This window comes from Antechinus flavipes, chromosome 2, assembly GCF_016432865.1.
Source record: "Antechinus flavipes isolate AdamAnt ecotype Samford, QLD, Australia chromosome 2, AdamAnt_v2, whole genome shotgun sequence".
NCBI lineage: Eukaryota > Metazoa > Chordata > Mammalia > Dasyuromorphia > Dasyuridae > Antechinus > Antechinus flavipes.
In genome coordinates this window covers 32,821,206-32,838,039 of record NC_067399.1, presented here as the reverse complement: position 1 = coordinate 32,838,039, position 16,834 = coordinate 32,821,206, and positions in this window count along the sequence as shown.

Genomic DNA, 16,834 nt, shown 5'->3' with positions numbered 1-16,834 from the left:
TACTGAAGGACTGAAGGAGAGCTTTCTGTTAAAAGACTTACTCTGTTCTCTGGTAGGGATGATTACTCCCTGGGGTGGGCTGCGAGGGTAGGAGAAGGGGGGCAGGGGAGACGTCATTAAGCCACATGGAGAGCTAGAGTTAAAAACCCCTTTCTCCCTTCTGAAAGGGGCAAGTAGAAGCAGCTTGGGCAGGGGGGCTGCGAGGCAGTTTGAGAAAGAGGCAGGAGTGTTACGTCTGGAGCCGAAGGACCTGTATTCAAATCTGGACTCTGCCCCTTACTACTTGTGGGACTTTAGGGTCCCTGAGCCTCAGTTTCTACATCTGTGAAAATGAAGGGATTGGAGAAGATGACCCGTGAGTTCTTTTCCATAAATAAAGTTATTATCCAATGACTCTGAAATCCAGCGGGGAAAGTTGCTCAGTGGAAAGATGTAATCATCGGGGCTCCTGCGGGAAGGCTGGAGCCAAGAGTCCACGCAAGCGTGGAGGGTCAGGCAGAGGCTAGGTATGAGAACATGGGAGCTAAGCCAGGGCGAGCTTGCTTGTCCTGCAGATGGTGGGTCAGGCACGTGAAGCTACCTGAAGCCTGCGACACCAGGATGCAGAAAAGGACAGAGGAGTGGAGGGACAGTCTGGGAAAATGGTCTACATAGACTTCTGTCTCCACAGCAAACTACCGGTTCCTTGAGGGTAGGAACAATGTCCTTTTTGAATGCTTGGACCCCCGGTGCCTAATTCAGGGCCTCGTATACAGTAGGCTGCTGAAGAAATGTCTGTCAAATCTGATCATGACAAACAGAGATACGAGAGGCAGTGTAATGTAGCAAAGAGAAGGCTTATTTTGGACAATTCGAACTCAAGACCTCCCTTTGAAGCATCTTGGTTATGTGACCCTGGGTCAGTCACATAATCTCTATGTCTCAAGAGACTTTCTAAGTGTGTAAATGTCAGAGGAGGGAATTGCCAGATGTGTAGTAGAAAGAGAGCTGGACGTGGAGTTAGAAAGAGCTGAGTTCTAATCTTGCCCCAAATACTTAATAATTACACTTGGTTCCTCAGTTTCTTTATCTGTAAAATGAGGATAATGGATCCCTTGGATCCCTAACTGGTCCCTTCCAGTTCTAAGACTATAATAGATCCCTGCCTTCAACAAGGAATGCCCAAGGAACACTAGTACGGCAGTGAGCCCTGAGGGAGCCATCTAGTGGAGAAAAAGAGACAAGGGTATAACTTTAAAGTGTGTGTGTGTGTGTGTGTGTGTGTGTGTGTGTGTGTGTGTGAAGGGGGGGAGGGAAAGGGAGAAAGGAGAAGAGAGAAAGGGGAAAGAGAGGGAGACAGAGACAGAGAGACAAAGAGAGAGACAGAAAGACAGAAAGAGACAGAGACAGAGACACTGAGACAGAGAGAGACAGGGAGACAGAGAGACAGAGACAGACAGACAGACAGAAACACAGAGAGAAGTAGGGGAGAGAGAGAGACTTTAGGACTTCATACATTTTGGTTTGGAGTTCTTTGGAAAAGTCAGAACTCATAGAGCTGCTTTTTCATCCTCAAACAGTATCCCAGCAATTCTGGGAAGGTACTACCTGGTGAATAGCAGCACTGTTTAGTCTGCGATCCATGGGTACAAACAAGACTTCTCATAAGACATGGTCATGCAAACAGAAGAAACTACAATACACTTCTCCATTTCATTATTATTTTTTCATGTGATCCCTAACTAGATTGAGACTTTGTACTCATCAGAACCAGGTTTCATCTTTCTAATTATTTTTCAAAATTTATCTTGATATCTTTTGTTTTTATAGCCCCTTTCTTCCCTAATACATTCCTGCCCAATTCCTGCTCGTTCCTTAGTTCGACAGATATTTTAAAGAAAGATTTTTAAAAATCAAGTCAGCAAAACTGTCTGCCACTGCTCCACTGAGTCTGACAAGCTCTGCAGTATTCTGTGCTCGTTTCTGCAAAGAAGGAAGGGAGCTACATTTTCTCTTTTCTTCTTTAACGCCCAAACTTGGCTATTATAACCATAGGGTATTCAGTGTCATTCCTGTTGCTGCTGTAGTTGTTTCCATCTACATATCCTTGTGCATTTCATTTTTCTGGTCCTGCTCACTTGACTCTGCATCAGTTCATGTAAGTCTTCCCAAACTTCTCTCTGTTCTTCACATTCAGTGTTTCTGATGGTATAGTAATATTCCCTCTCATTCATGTTCAGTGACTTGTTTAGCTGTTTTCTCCGTTACTACAAAAAGGGACTACTGTGAAATACTGTGGTGGACATGGGGCCCCTCTTTCTAGCTTTGATCATTTTGGAAACATATCCTACCAACAGTCGAATCTTGGGGTTTAAAGGACAACCAGAGTAAATCCTGAAGGTTTTTCAACAGGATTAATTAGTGAAGGAATATTACTCACACTCAGGACTTAGACCCTCAGAATATCTGAAATTAGCTTGATTCTAACTTTTCATTAGAGGTTTTCAGTTCCTTTACAACCATCTAGAGGAGGAGGAGGAGGAGGAGGAGGAGGAGGAAGACAAGGAGGAGGAAGAGGAGGAGGAGGAGGAGGAGGAGGAGGACGAGGAGGAGGAGGAGGAGGAGGAGGAGGAGAAGGAGAAGAACAAGAAGAGGAAGGAGAACAACAACAATGACAATGACAACAACAAGAAAAAGGAGAGGGAGAGGAAGGAGGAGAAAAAGAAGAAGAAGAGGAAGAAGAGGAAGAGAAGAAGCGTAGAAGAGGGAGGGGAAGGAAGAGGAGGGATTTTATACCCACGTACTCACACACACACATTTTCAGACTTCTTCTCTGGTATGAAGAGAGGGCTAAAAAAATATAAGTTTTTAGCCTTTCCTTCAAACCAGAGAAGTCTGAAAATATGATATTAAAAGATGAAATATATTGAGTATATAATACTATATATATAATGCATTTTTGAGTTTCTAAACTTTTTCTGTGTTGTCTGCTGGCCTGTGTGTGTGTATATATATATTTGTATGTATGTATGAGAGATTTGGGTCAGAACAAATGAGAAATTTCTTGATAAAGAGGATTAAATTAAGATAAATTTATGACTCTTGCAACAGCTAAAACACCGAGCAGACATTGGTAATTTTGCAATTGGGATTAGTCCTTGGGAGGCCTTTAGGTGGCTCACCTACTCTAGGTGGATAGCTGGCTGCACATGGAGTCACGTAGACCTGAGTCGCAATGTAGCCTCAGATACTTAGTAGCTATCAGACCTGAGACAAGTCTCAACCTCTGTCTGCCTCAGTTTCCTCACCTATAAATTGGGGATAATAATAGCACCTACCTCCCAGGTTTGTTATGAGGACCAGTGCTTTGTAAACCTTAAAGCCCTCTAGAAATATCAGCTATTATTTAGCAAATTTCAATCTCAGTCATTCAACTGGTTTTCTCTCCCCCTTCCCATCATACATGGTTAACAAGCTCTCTGTCCAGCCATAGCTAGTTTAGGAAATGTGCCTAATCCAGAAAAAACAAGAACGATTGATTCTGATTCCCTTACTTAGGGGTAAAGACTGCACCTGTTATTTTTTGGGAGCAGGGAATTCCCAGATGAGGAAATTTCCTCCACCAGTGCAGGGTAGCGCTTTCTCTCTAACTTAGTCTTAGAGACCTGCCTGGGTTTAGTGCCTTATACAGGGTCACACAGCCAGTAAGTACTGAAGTATCAATTCCACAAAATTTTGTTGAATTCTAGTCTTCCTGTCTTTGAGTCTGACTCTCCACTGTGCCCAGATGTTTCTCTTAAAGAACTGCTGAATAATATATGGAAATAAAATGTGCTGGTAGTTACATATATCCCAGATATATAGAAATAAATAAATATATTACATTACAAAATGTACATATATTATATCTATACATATATGTGCATACACCATGGATACATATGGATACAACAACCTCTTCGTTGTGTCCCACCATCAGAATCTCAGCTCCTTGATAGGAGAGAGAAATGTTTGTTTCTATGTCCTGATGCCTTGAACAGAGTAGCCAGCTAATAAATATTTGTTGAATTGAATTGAATTAAATCATGATTACTTTTAATTTATTCTTTGTCTCCTCAAGCCCATGGTTACACTATGCCATTTGGTAGGGGAGCGGGTGAGAAGACATGGCTAGAAGACCCGCTTGTATGTCCATGGTCCAACTCTCCTATTAGGAAGTAAATTAAATAATTATTTCTATATATAGCATCCCAGAATATTAATATTGGATGGGACTTTAAATAATAATAATAGTTATCAATATACATATGGTACTTTCAGGTTTATAAAACACTTGGCAAATATTATTGCATTTGATCCTTGGGTGCTTTCTCTTTTCATCACAGATGAATATAATAATTGTTGTTCAGTTATTTCACTCATGTCTGACTCTTTGGAACTCCATTTGGGCTTTTCATGGCAAAGATACTGGAACAATTTGTCATTTCCTTCTTTAGCTCTTTTTACAGATGAGGAAACTGAGGCAAATAGGGTGAAATGACTTGCCTCGGGTCACATAATTAGAAAGTATCTCAGATAAGATTTGAATTCAGGAAGATAAGACATGCTGACTTCAGGCCTTCTATCCACTGTGCTACCTAGCCTCCCTTCATTACAGATGAAGAAACTAAAATATCCAGAGGGATTTAAATTATTTACCCAGGACCACACAGATACAGTATCTGAGGAACCCCTCATCATCCCCCCTAAAAAGCCTCACTGTTTCTAAGTCCTAGTTTTGACTGAGTTGTTGAGGGCAGAGGGGTATCTAGGGAGAGGAAAGCAGAGATGGAGCAGAGATCCAGTGAATATTAAGCAAGCCTAATCATTTCCATTGCGACTCTCATCACCTCCAAGGGAGGCAGATAGGTGTAATTACATCCTCTTGCCCATGAGGAAAATTGGGCACCGAGGGCTTAGGTCTCTGGCTACAGACCACAGAGCAAGGTCATGGGAGAGTTAAGAGCCTCCCAGTTACCATCTTGTTCATCCTAATGGTCCTCTTGCCCAAGATCGTGTCTCTGACGAGGGCCCCGAAGGACAGGTTGTAAGAGGGTAGGGTTTGTCTTCCATGACGTCAATCTGAAAAGGTTAGAGCAGTTCCCAGACATCCCTCGTTTCTCGTAATAGCCTGCTGTGACTTGGTCATCCATTCATTTATCTGAATCCTGATGCTTTTAATTTCAGTCTGTGTCACCTTTGGGTTCATGAAGCTTCTTAAAATTTCCTAGTGTAAAGTGCACAAATAATAAGTATGTTCTGGCTCCCTCTCCTCTGGCCAACTGGCTATCTGTCTCTTTCAGAGTTCTAAGCTACCCTGAGGAGTTAGGGTATCATTTCTCTACTTCCATTGATTTGAGCCCCCACCGGTTGTATTCTCTCCATTGGTAAAGGTCCATGAGTAGAGTCAGTTCTATATAATCTCTTAACGATTGCTTTTATAAAGGTTTAATTACTTTGAAGATGGAAGAAGAATAAATGTACAAACATTTCCTCCCTACCTCAACACTTAAACATGTTGGTCTCTAGGGGAGTGGGTTCAAAACCTAACTCAGTTTCTACAAGGTCCAGCAAATTTGTGAACAGAAGAGATATCTTTGCGAGATAAGTCCTTGTTTTGGCCCCTTCTGGGCTGGGATCCCAAAGGTCACTCCTTCTTCCTTAAAGGTCAGGCTACACCTGATCTGGACTCTAACCCTTAGATTCCTATGGTTTGATCTCCCAACCTATCAAAAGTCCCAAGGTCAGATACTCCAAGTCAGCAAGTATGGGTGATAAAGCATCACCCACCTATCTTGGTATAATGGAAGTTAGTAAGAACTGGGTTCAAGTTCATATTCTTACATTTATTATCTGTGTGACCACTGGCCAAGACACTCAACCTTAGTTTCCAGATCTGGAAAATGAAAATAATATTACCTGTAGGGATGGTGCAGTAGATAGAGTCCCAGCCCTGAAGACAGGAGGACCTGAGTTCAAATCTGATCTCAGACACTCAACACTTTCTAGCTGTGTGAATCTGGGTGAGTCACTTAACCCCAAATGCCTCTGCAAAATAATAATAATAATAATAATAATAATAATACTGGTAGATCCGACCTCACAGCTCTATTGTGATGATTAAATGAGGCAGTCTGAGTAAAGTGCTTTGTAGCTTTGGAATGAGACCCCTAGGCCTGTCTTCTATTCCAGTAGAATTTTTATATACTCAATTCTTAGCACAGTTCCTGGCATGTAGTAGGCACTTAATAAATGCTTGTTGACTTGATATCATTGCAAAGAATCTGTGAGGAGACTAGATATTGGGATAGACTTTGGGAGTCACATGTTCCCGTGGGGGGAAATGTTATTTTTCCACAAGAGAATAGAGCAGCTCTCTTCCCTAAGATGTTCCAAACAGATTATGGTCACTGGATCCCTTTAATCATACCTTCATCCGTTTCTTTTCTTTTGACTTCTCATTTTGGTGCTATACCACCTCCTGTTAATCTTTCAAATGTCTAGAACTCTTCATTTATTCTTTGAGCCCCTCATGGTTAGACTCTACCTTAGTCATGCCATTTGGTAGAGAGTGACTTGATGGATGGGGTAGACACGGCTATGAGACCCGCTTGCATGTCCATTCTCCTCCAGTTCTCCTCTTGTGCCCGTACCTAATAAAAATGCCTTAGCTAAAAAAGGAAAAGACCAAATTCCACATAATTTGTTGACAAGGCCTTAAAAGGCTGCATAAATGGGAGCTATTCTTATTAAGAGGCAAGAAGCTCCTTATATACTTCCTGCTCTCAGAGTGTGAAGGAAGAAAGGAAGGAAGGAAGGAAGGAAGGAGTGAATAATAGCCAGTATTATATAGCTCTTTAAGGTTTGCAAAAAAGCTTTACAAATATGATCTCATTTTATCCTCATGCCTCTGGAAGATAGGGGCTCTTGTTATCCCCATTTTACAGAGCAGGTTGCTGAGGTTAGGGATATGCCCAAGGTAACATAGCTAGTAAATGCCTAAGTCTGGATTTGAACTCAGGACCTTCTGACTTCCTGACTTCAGAACCAGCATTCTTTCTACCCGGATGCCTAATGAATGAATGAACCAAAGAGTCAATGAACAATTATTAAGTACCTACTATATACAGAGCACCGTGCTAAATATCAGGGATACAGATAGAAAAGCAAGAAAATCTCTGTTCTTAAAATGCTCATGTTTTAATGGAAGAGACAAGACCCACAGGTTTCTGTTGTAAGTCAGGAAAAGGGCCCTAATCCTCTGGAAGCCACACAAAGCAGATAGTATGGAAACCCTGCTTCTAAGCATCAGCTATTTCTGATGGTGAACCATTTCACTGACCTAAGGACCCAAGAACCCAAGGACTTTGATGCTCAGAATTTTGTTTTCCTGATATTCAGTAGGTGGCTGTTGTGGCTGCTGTTGCTGTTATTGCTAATACTGTTGTTGCTGTTGCTATCGTTGTTGCTGTTGCTGTTGCTGTTGTTATTGTTGTTGCTGCTGCTGTTGTTATTATTGCTGCTCCTGCTGTTGCTGTTGTTATTGTTGCTGCTACTGCTGTTGTTATTGTTGTTGCTGCTATTGTTGCTATTATTGTCGCTGCTACTGTTGTTGCTGTTGTTGTTGCAGCTGCAGTTATTGCTAATGCTGTTGTTATTGTTGCTGCTGCTGTTATTGCTAATGCTGCTGTTGCTGTTGTTGTTATTGTTGCTGCTGCTGCTACTGTTGTTATAGTTGTTGCTATTATTATTGTTGCTGCTGCTGTTGCTGTTGTTGTTGTTGCTGCTGCCATTGTTGCTGTTGTTATTGTTGTTGCTGTTGTGGTTATTGCTAATGCTGTTATTGTTGCTATTATTATTGCTGTTGTTATTGTTGTTGCTGTTGTTGCTGCTGCTATTATTACTATTATTGTTGTTGCTGCTGTTGTTGCTATTGTTATTGCTAATGCTGTTATTATTGTTGCTATTGTTATTGCTGCTGCTGCTGCTGTTGTGGTTGCTGCTGTTGTTATTGTTGCTATTATTGCTATTGCAGTTGTTGTTTTTATTGTTGCTGCTGCTGCTGCTGCTGTTGCTATTATTATTGTTATTGTTGTTGGGAAGGAGAATTCGACCAATGCTAGGGTTCTCAGCCCTCCTCTTCAGGCAACAGAAAGCCCATAGCCTTGGTGTTGGCAGTGTCAAGAAGGACAGGCCTTCTCCACAATGATTTTGCCCCTCCATGGTGGCCACAAGGCAGAGCTGGAAGCAGGACCAGGGGGGTTGTTGGGAGATGCTGCCACTCCAAGTCCTGAGATATCCCCATCAGGGTCTCAAGGGAGATAGCCCCTGGCCCAAATGTTCCCTCTAATAGTTTGCATCTGGTTTACTGCATCACTTGGAGCCTGAAGGTTCAGACACACAGTCCGTGTCCTGCAAAGGCATTCTAAGACCTTTCCCCATGCTCCCAGTAGAAGCAGTTAAGGGTGGTGAGAAGCACTTCAGAAAGCTAAAAACAGACAAGAGCCTCCAGCAAGGTTAAAAGCAGCCAGCAAGGAGGTTCCCCGGGGTCTCAGGGGGCTCTCTGCCAAGTTCTTAAAACCTGCTTGTAGACTCTTCTCGCCCAAAGGGCTGACATCTGGGTTCCAGATCAACCCACCTAGAGTCAACCAAAATCACCCCAGGTCTACCCACATTTTCCTCACAATAATACTAGCTGGTGATTGAGTTGGGGGTGGGGAAGAGTTAACTAAAACCTCTCTAGTTCCAGCTGCACCCTGGCTCCTAGCACCACAAGCAGAAGAAAATCTGGATATCTGAACGTGGCGAGAGGGGAGAGTGAGGGGCAAGGAATTTTCTGACATCCTCCTTCGAACTTTGAGTGATAGGGAACATAAAGATTTCATTCTAGTCTTCAATACAGCGAATGTACATAGTGTGCCAGAAAATCATTCCAGATTTGAGGATCAGCATCCACCCAGAACAAAACTCTTGAGCACCACAGATGCATTTCTTTTACTGGATCAACCAGAAGATACATTTGTTCAAAGCTATATATAAATATGTGTGTGTATGTGTGTGTGAATGTGTTTATATATATACTCCTACTGGTTTCATGTAACCTGTAAGAGACTCTACTCCCATGTGTTTGGAGGAAGATTTCTGTCATGTATTGGTTATACTCTTAGTCATATACATCTATGATTTATACTTTTATAATTTATATACATTATATATTTATAATTAATTATAATTTTTATATTTATAATTATATATGCTTCTTTAGAATTAATATATACTTCTGTTATATTATTGTATTATGCATTAATATAATAATGTACATTATATATTTATGACAGTCATATTGTTTATAATTGTATAAATAATATATATTATATAATATGTAATATACTGTTATATTACGCATATTATAATATGATGTTATATGCCATGTATATGCCATGTAGATTAAGAGTATAACCAATACATGACAGAAATCTTCCTCCATGCACATGGGAGTAGAGTCTCCTACAGGTTACATGAGATCAATGAGAGAGGACAAACTTGCATTGCTAAGAAATACGTGCGTCCAGGGCATTTCACATTTCTAACCCAGCAGAACCAACAGTGGCTTCTAGTGTTATTATAGCCCTTGTTCTCTGAGAAAGATGGGCTGGGCATCTCTGCTGAGCTGCTTTCAGGAAGGCAAATCTGTTCAGCTTGGGCTGCTCTCTGCTGGTTTTCAGTTGTGATGTGGTTTTATTTCAGTTCTTTTGGGAGACAGACCCTTGCCAACTATACTCAGTCAACTAACTAGGAAAGCCCTTAGCTAGTAAGTCTTTCTTTTGAACAGTTCTTCCCTCTGTTGCATTAAATCCAAAGGCTTATCTGCACTGTAGACCTATGTAACTTTTAATTCTCTTCATTGTTGGGCTAAAACCCATTTGAATCACCCTGAGAAGACTCCATTTTTGAAGGATTTGGATGGAATGGAAATAAAAAGATTTCTAATTCTCCTGGGTGCTCTGTGATTCATCTTGGGAGCAAAATTGGAGAAAACTGAATAGTCGATGAAGTTGTTGACCTTTGCTCTACTTTGACCCCAGCAACCATAATGGCTGTATTTTCTCCACAAGGATCACAGAAAACATAGGCTTGCTACCTATCCCACAGGATCATTATAGAAAAGGAACTTTGTAAACCTGTAACTGCATCACACGTGGGATATTATTTTTATTACCTCAATCTGGTCCCTTTATAATTGTGCTAATAATGGAATAATAATTTACATTTACAGAATGCTTATGAGAATCATCTCATTTGTTTCTCATGGCTACCCTATAAAACAGGTAGGGCAATGATCACTATGTTCATTATAGAGATAAGGAAAACTGTGGTTCAGATTTGTTAGATCCAAAGTTATGCTAGCAGAACGACTCAAATCTTCTGACTCCCAATCCAAAGATCTTCCCATACACCAATGATATCTTTCCTTGAGTCAGAATTAAGAGCAATATCGCAGAACATCCGATTAATATTTCTAATTTCAATGATGAAAGAGACCGTCCTCAATTGGACAAGTGACTTTTCCCCTAGATCACACACACTGTAGTGGAAGAACTGGGAAGTCTATGGATCCTGATCCTCAATCCATTTTTTTTTTAACAACAACTGATGTTGATCAACCTTCAAATTTCCAGACTGAAGAGTTTTTGTTGTTCTATCATTTTTTAGTCGTGTCTGACTTTCCATGACCCTCTCTGGAACTTTCTTGGCAGAGATGTTAGAATTGTTTGTCATTTTCTTCTCCAGCTTATTTGACAGATAAGGAATCTGGAGCAAACAGGGTTAAGAGACTCACTCAGGGTCCATAGCTAGGAAGTGTCTGAAACCTTATTTGAACTCATGAAGATGAGTCTTCTTGATTCCAAGCCCACTGATCTATCCACTTCGGCGCCACCTAGCTGACGAGTTATCGAATCACAAAATCTCATCACTGGAAGAATATTCGGGAGCCATCTAGTCCAGTTCAGCTTACAGTGCCTTCTTAATTTTTGTATGCTGGGACAAGACCAAATCGCCCCATCCTAGTTACAGCCCTGGCTAGATAGGTATCATGATAATGAAGAGACAGGGAGACAATGTGACATGATGCCTAGAGCGCTGGATTCAAGTCTGCCTCTGATACCCTTTCTGACTGTGTGGACCAGTTACTCAGCCTCTCAGTATACAGGCAGCTTTCTCAGAAGCAGGATCTTAATAGATGTTTATTGACCAAATGACCATAAATCACAGCGAAAGTGCCAAATCTTTCTTGGTAAAGGAAATTCCTGACAGAGTTCCCTACATGAATGAAATCACAGGTCCAGTGGAAAAAAAAAAGTATCATGTGAGTATCAATCAACCTGGAGCATCTCTTTCTTCTGAGCATACAGAATGGTCTGGGGGCTACAGAAATGAGGGGAATAAGGTTGGGTTTCTCTCCCTCTCTTTTCTCCTCTTGTCTTTTTTTTCCTTACCTCCCTTCATTTCTTAAAGAGTATAACTAGTGTGATTGGTGCTAGAGACCCAGGGTTCAAGGGTGATTCAAACAGATTGGGGGTAAAAGGGAAAGAGAGAAGGAACAGTACAACGTGTCTGGATCTTCCTCAGTCTAGAAGCCCTCTGTTGGTTTAAATCACAGTTCAATGATATGTTATTATGCAAGCTATTTTATCTTCCCAAGAATCAATTTTCCCATCTGTAAAATGGAACTGCTTCAGTTTACACATACACCTTCTTTCTCTCTGTCTCTCTGTCTCTGTCTCTGTCTCTGTCTCTCTGTCTCTCTCTTTATCTCTCTCTCTCTCTCTCTCTCTCTCTCTCTCGCTCTCTCTCTCTCTCTCTCTCTTTCTCTCTCTTTCTCTCTGTCCTCTTCCCTTTTCTCTCTTTCTCTTCCCTAATTCTCCTGTTGGCCTTCTCTCTCCCAGAGTCCCTTTCTTTTCTTCCTTCCTCTCTTCTTCCTATCTTCCATGAAATCCTTGGTCAGGGAAGAAATTAGTGTCTTCCCCATAGCCAACCCTGAACCAGGACACTGAATCCCATCTCGAGGCTCAGGCCACTGCCGCCTCTCCTTCCCCCCAGAAATGGGCTGAGGCCTCCATTTTGTCCCTGGAGCCAGTGACCAGCTGCCCAATGAATCTTCCCAGCCATTGCCCAATTCCACCTCCAAAGCTAACTTACAGCTCTTCAGGGAACTCAAGTTGTCATTATTATGTTGATAGCTATTGTTGTTGTTATTTATTGTTCCACCCCTTCTCTTGTGTAAACAAATCCAGTCCAGTTAGTTTTTCTTCCCAATGGCTAGTTCCCAAACCTTTAATGGTCTGCAGTGCCCTCTTCTGGACATTTGCCAAGTTCTCTGAGAGCCCCTCAGAACTAAGTCCCAAGGACTGGTGGGATGTCAAAAGGCCCAGCTCATCCGAGAGCCTGGAGGGGAGGGGAAAGGGAGAGGGAGGATTGAAGGGACAGGGCACGGTCTTTTCTGAACGGGAATGGATTGTTCTGGCTCTTAGCTCCCCCTTTTCCCTCTCCCATCTCTCCTTTTTTCTTTCCCCCTCCCCTTCCCTCTCTTCCCTTTTTCCCTCCTGCTCTTCTTTTCCCTTCTCTTTGCCCTCACTTTCCTTGTTTCTCTTCCTTTTCTTAGCTCTCCAGCCTCCCCCTCCTTTGTCTTCCCTGCTTTCCTCTTTTCTCTCCCCAAGTGCAAATGAAGGAGAGTCAGAGAGGCAGGGTCCCTTAGTTGGGATGAGGGTATCAAGGTCTCCTTGACCCCTCACCCAGATTGTTACACTCTGACCCCTGGCTGAGCAAAGATTAACTGTCAAAAAAAAAAAAAAGAAAGAAATTTATCTGATTATTATATATTTAAAAGCAATAGCAAGTTGTACAGATTTGCAGTTTCATGTGCAATCATTTTCTTTTAATTCTACTATATTATGGAAATTCTTGTCTTATTTCATAAATCAAAAATAAAATAATTATGGGTGAAAAAGAGAAAAGTTACAGATGTCAAAGGATCACAGACCAGGAAGAGATCTCAAAGGCCAAATAGTCCAGCTGAGGAAACTAAGACTGGCAAGTTTTAACAATTTATTCAAAGTCACAGAGCTAGCAAAGGTCTCTGATTTTAGAGCTGAGAAGGTCCTTTGCACAGCACCACAGTGCCTGGGTGCCACCTCCCAGGGGTCTCCCGCTTGGCCAAGGAGCGTGAGGGCTGGGGGTTGTCCAGAGGCAGCTGGAGAGGGAGGCAGAGGGCCAGGGAGGGCACCCGCGGCCCATCTGGCCGGCCCCTGGGCCTCCTGCCCGGTCCCTGCCTCTGGTCTCATGATTCTGTTCTGACCTCTGTGGTTCCTGGGCTGGACTCTGGCTTGAGCTGCTAACTAACTTCCCTGTGCCCTTTGGGTTCCCCTGAAAGGGTATATGGTCCCAGTCCTGAGAACTTGCTATTCTTTCCCAGGGGCCTTTCAGAGGGGGCTCTGGTGTTAGGCCTTTGCCTCTAGCCCTGGCCCGGGGCTGGGTGGGCTCCAGCTGAGGGGGCCGGCAGGGTGTTAGCCATCCGGGGCAACCCCAAGAAAGGCATGTTCCACCATTCATGTGACTGCCACCGGCCTCCTCCGCCCCCACCCGGGCTCTCTGTCCCCATTCAGCCCAGACATCGTGACAGATGGTGCTGGAAGACAAGCCCTTGGAATGGGTCCACAGGCTTTGGGTGTCAGCTGGCTTGCTCGGGGCTCTCCCCTTTCATCCCCTGGCATGCACCGGGGGAGCCCTGGGTCCTTCATGAGGGCTAAATGGGACTCATTCAGGCAGGAGGTGGGGCAGGGTGGCCGCCATTGGTCTTGGGCCAAAGGGCGGGGGGTGAAATTCTATAGGTGAAGGGCCTGGATTGGGGGAGAACATCATTGCGACCCTGTGTGGGGGGAGGAGGAGAGGCCATATCCCCCTTCTTGACGGTGGGAGAGGATATGGGGAGATGAGAGTTGTCAGGAGGCCAGAAGTTTCATTCTCAACAGATCAAAACATGCTTTAACCATGAATAGACAGTTAATCCTCGGGCAGCTGAGGGGATGCTAACAATGTGGGTGGCAGCCTTCTGAAATTCGGGGGCAGGGGCTGGGGAGGGGAAGAAATGAAAGGTGGCTGAATGGAGCAACAGGTGACTTGGGATCCCACTCGGCCAGTGACCCCGGAGTCCCTGCGAGCTTTCCCGGACGACAGCTTCCCCCGCCCCACTGTGAGGGGGCCCTCGGAGGCCCCCAGCTGCGTCTAATCCAGCCAGGTGGGACTGCAGACAAATGCTTGGGCCCGAGAAGGCCTTTGATGGCAGTGATGTCATGTCTGAATTCTCCCAACAGTTTCCATCTGGAGTCAGTGCTATCACTGCCCCTGTCACCGTCCTGCCAGGGCCCAGGATCAAGTGTCATTGGGAGACAGATCTTCTGGGAGAAAGATCTTAAGGGAGACAGATCTTAAGGGAGACCGGTTCAGATTGGGTTTGCAGTTTGGGATGGGAGGGGAGACCTTTTTGGACAAACTCGCCCTCTCCGCCAGCCAGGAGGGAACATGTCTCTCTGTCCGCTGGCCCCAGTCTGGCTGTCCCGCCTGGGGAAGGGAAGACTTTGAGGAGCTTCCATGCTAGTTCAAATACATGGCAGAGGACTCAGGCCTGCTCCTGGTCACCTTGAGAGGAAGTTTCCAGTGCTTAGAGCTGTCCAGAAACTGAGAGGTTTGCCTTATGGGACACAGAGATGCTGAATCCCCCGGCCTTCGAAGTATTCCAGCTGGGGCCAGACAGCCACTTACAGGGAATGGAAGCCTTGGGGGTCTTTCAGAGCTGAAAGAAGTCATTATGTGACTTACTCGCCAAGAGTCGCACAAATTAATCCATGAGTCTCTCGGATCCCCCTAAGAAGAATCCTTTCAGATTCAGCTTTTCTGAGCAGCTAAATCAATTAAGGAGCCTAAAGCAGGAGCTGAATTCAGACCCTCCTAAGAAGATTGCTTTCAGATTCAGTTTTTCGGAGCAGCCAAATCAATTAATGAGCCTAAAGCAGGACTTGGACTCAGATCTTCCTAAGAAAATTGTTTTCAGATTTAGTTTTTCTGAGTCATGAATTCGGATCCTCCTAAGAAGAATTCTTTCAGACTCAGCTTTTCTGAGCAGCCAAATTAATTAATGAGCCTAAAGCAGGATCTGAACTCAGATCTTCCTCAGAAGATTGCTTCTGAGCACTCTATTCACTGTACTAACTGTGAGACCTGGGGAGGGATATTCTTCCTGACTCTTACCCACCACACTTCCACAGAACAAATCTGCTTTGGCTGTCTTCTTATTTCTTCTTCCTACCAGCTCCCTTCCCAAAGTTCAGGGTCAAGAGCAGACCTTGAGGCTCTGAAAAGCTGCCTGTCTGAGCAAATCACTTCCCTCCCCGAGCTGCGCCAAAGTTTTTCTGTCTTTTGTTAGGTATGGCCAAGCTGCAGCAACAAATATTCTCAAGCTATGAATTGTTGTTCTTGTTATTGTTACCATCAGCTAATCAATGAGCATTTATTAAGTGCCTACTACATGGCAGGCACTGTTCTAGGTGCTGGAGATGCAAGAAAAAACAATAGAGCAATCCCTGCTATATGCTAAGGGTGTGTGTCATTATGTGTGGGTATGGGTGTAAGTGGGTGTGGGTGGATGTAAGTGTGTGTGTGTAAGTGTGTGTGCGTGGGTGTGTGTGTGTGAGTGTGTGTGTGAGAGTGTGTATGTGTGAGTATGTGTGTGTGTGTAAGTGTGTGTGAGTGTGTGTGTGTGTGTGTGTGTGTGTGTGTGTGTGTAGGACCAGGGTGAAGATAGGATGCTGCCCTTCCCCTAAAGGAGCCCACAATCTGGTCCCCAAGGACGTGCACTTTTGTCAGCTTCTGTGCTGGATATTCTTAGTTCTTTTTCACATATTTCTTGATTATTCTCCTCTGAGGAAGCTCCTTTTCCCATAGTCCCTCCCCACACTAAAGAATCAAATCGAATGTTTGCCAAAAAGCAAAGCATCTACAAGTATCTGGGGAAAGATCCACCCAAATGTCCCCAGAGCACTTAGATTCCCATTCTCCTCACTTTGCTCAGTCTGTGGGCAGCCACTTGACTTCCCTCCTCTATAAAATGAGGCCCTTGGACCTGAGAGCTTCTGGGTTTGCCACAATCCCATAATTCCATAAAGACCCAAAGGATGAACCGCGCCAACAGAGACGTCTTCATCAATCCAACCATCAGCGGCTCCGAGGTTCACTGCAGCTGTGTTCCTGGATCCCTTATCACAGCATAAATCACTGTCAATAGGCTCTGGTTTTCTGGGTGCTGGTTTTGGCAAGCTTCTTTTCCATAAGCAGGCTGGCATTTTCCTTCTTAATTTGCATTTCTCTGATTAATGACTTAGAGCATCTTTTCCTATGGCTAGAAATAGTTTCCATTTCTTCATCTGAGAATTGTCTGTTCATATCCTTTGACCATTTATCAATTGGAGAATGGCTTGATTTCTTATAAATTAGAGTCAATTGTCATTTCCCTTCTTCACCAGAATGAGGCACACCAGCCCAATGGCAAGTCATATAAAAAATAAATAAAGATGGACAAATTGATCTATGATGGCGGCCCCTCACGAACAGGTAGAACTGTCCATATTAGCGGCTTTGGGGTGCACGCTTTCCTGCTCAAGGAGGTAAATTCAGGGCTAACAAAAGGAAATGCTACTTACAAAGAAGGAAGTCAATTTAAGGAACTTTGTCCCCACCCCTAAAAGTAATACAGGCAGGACAC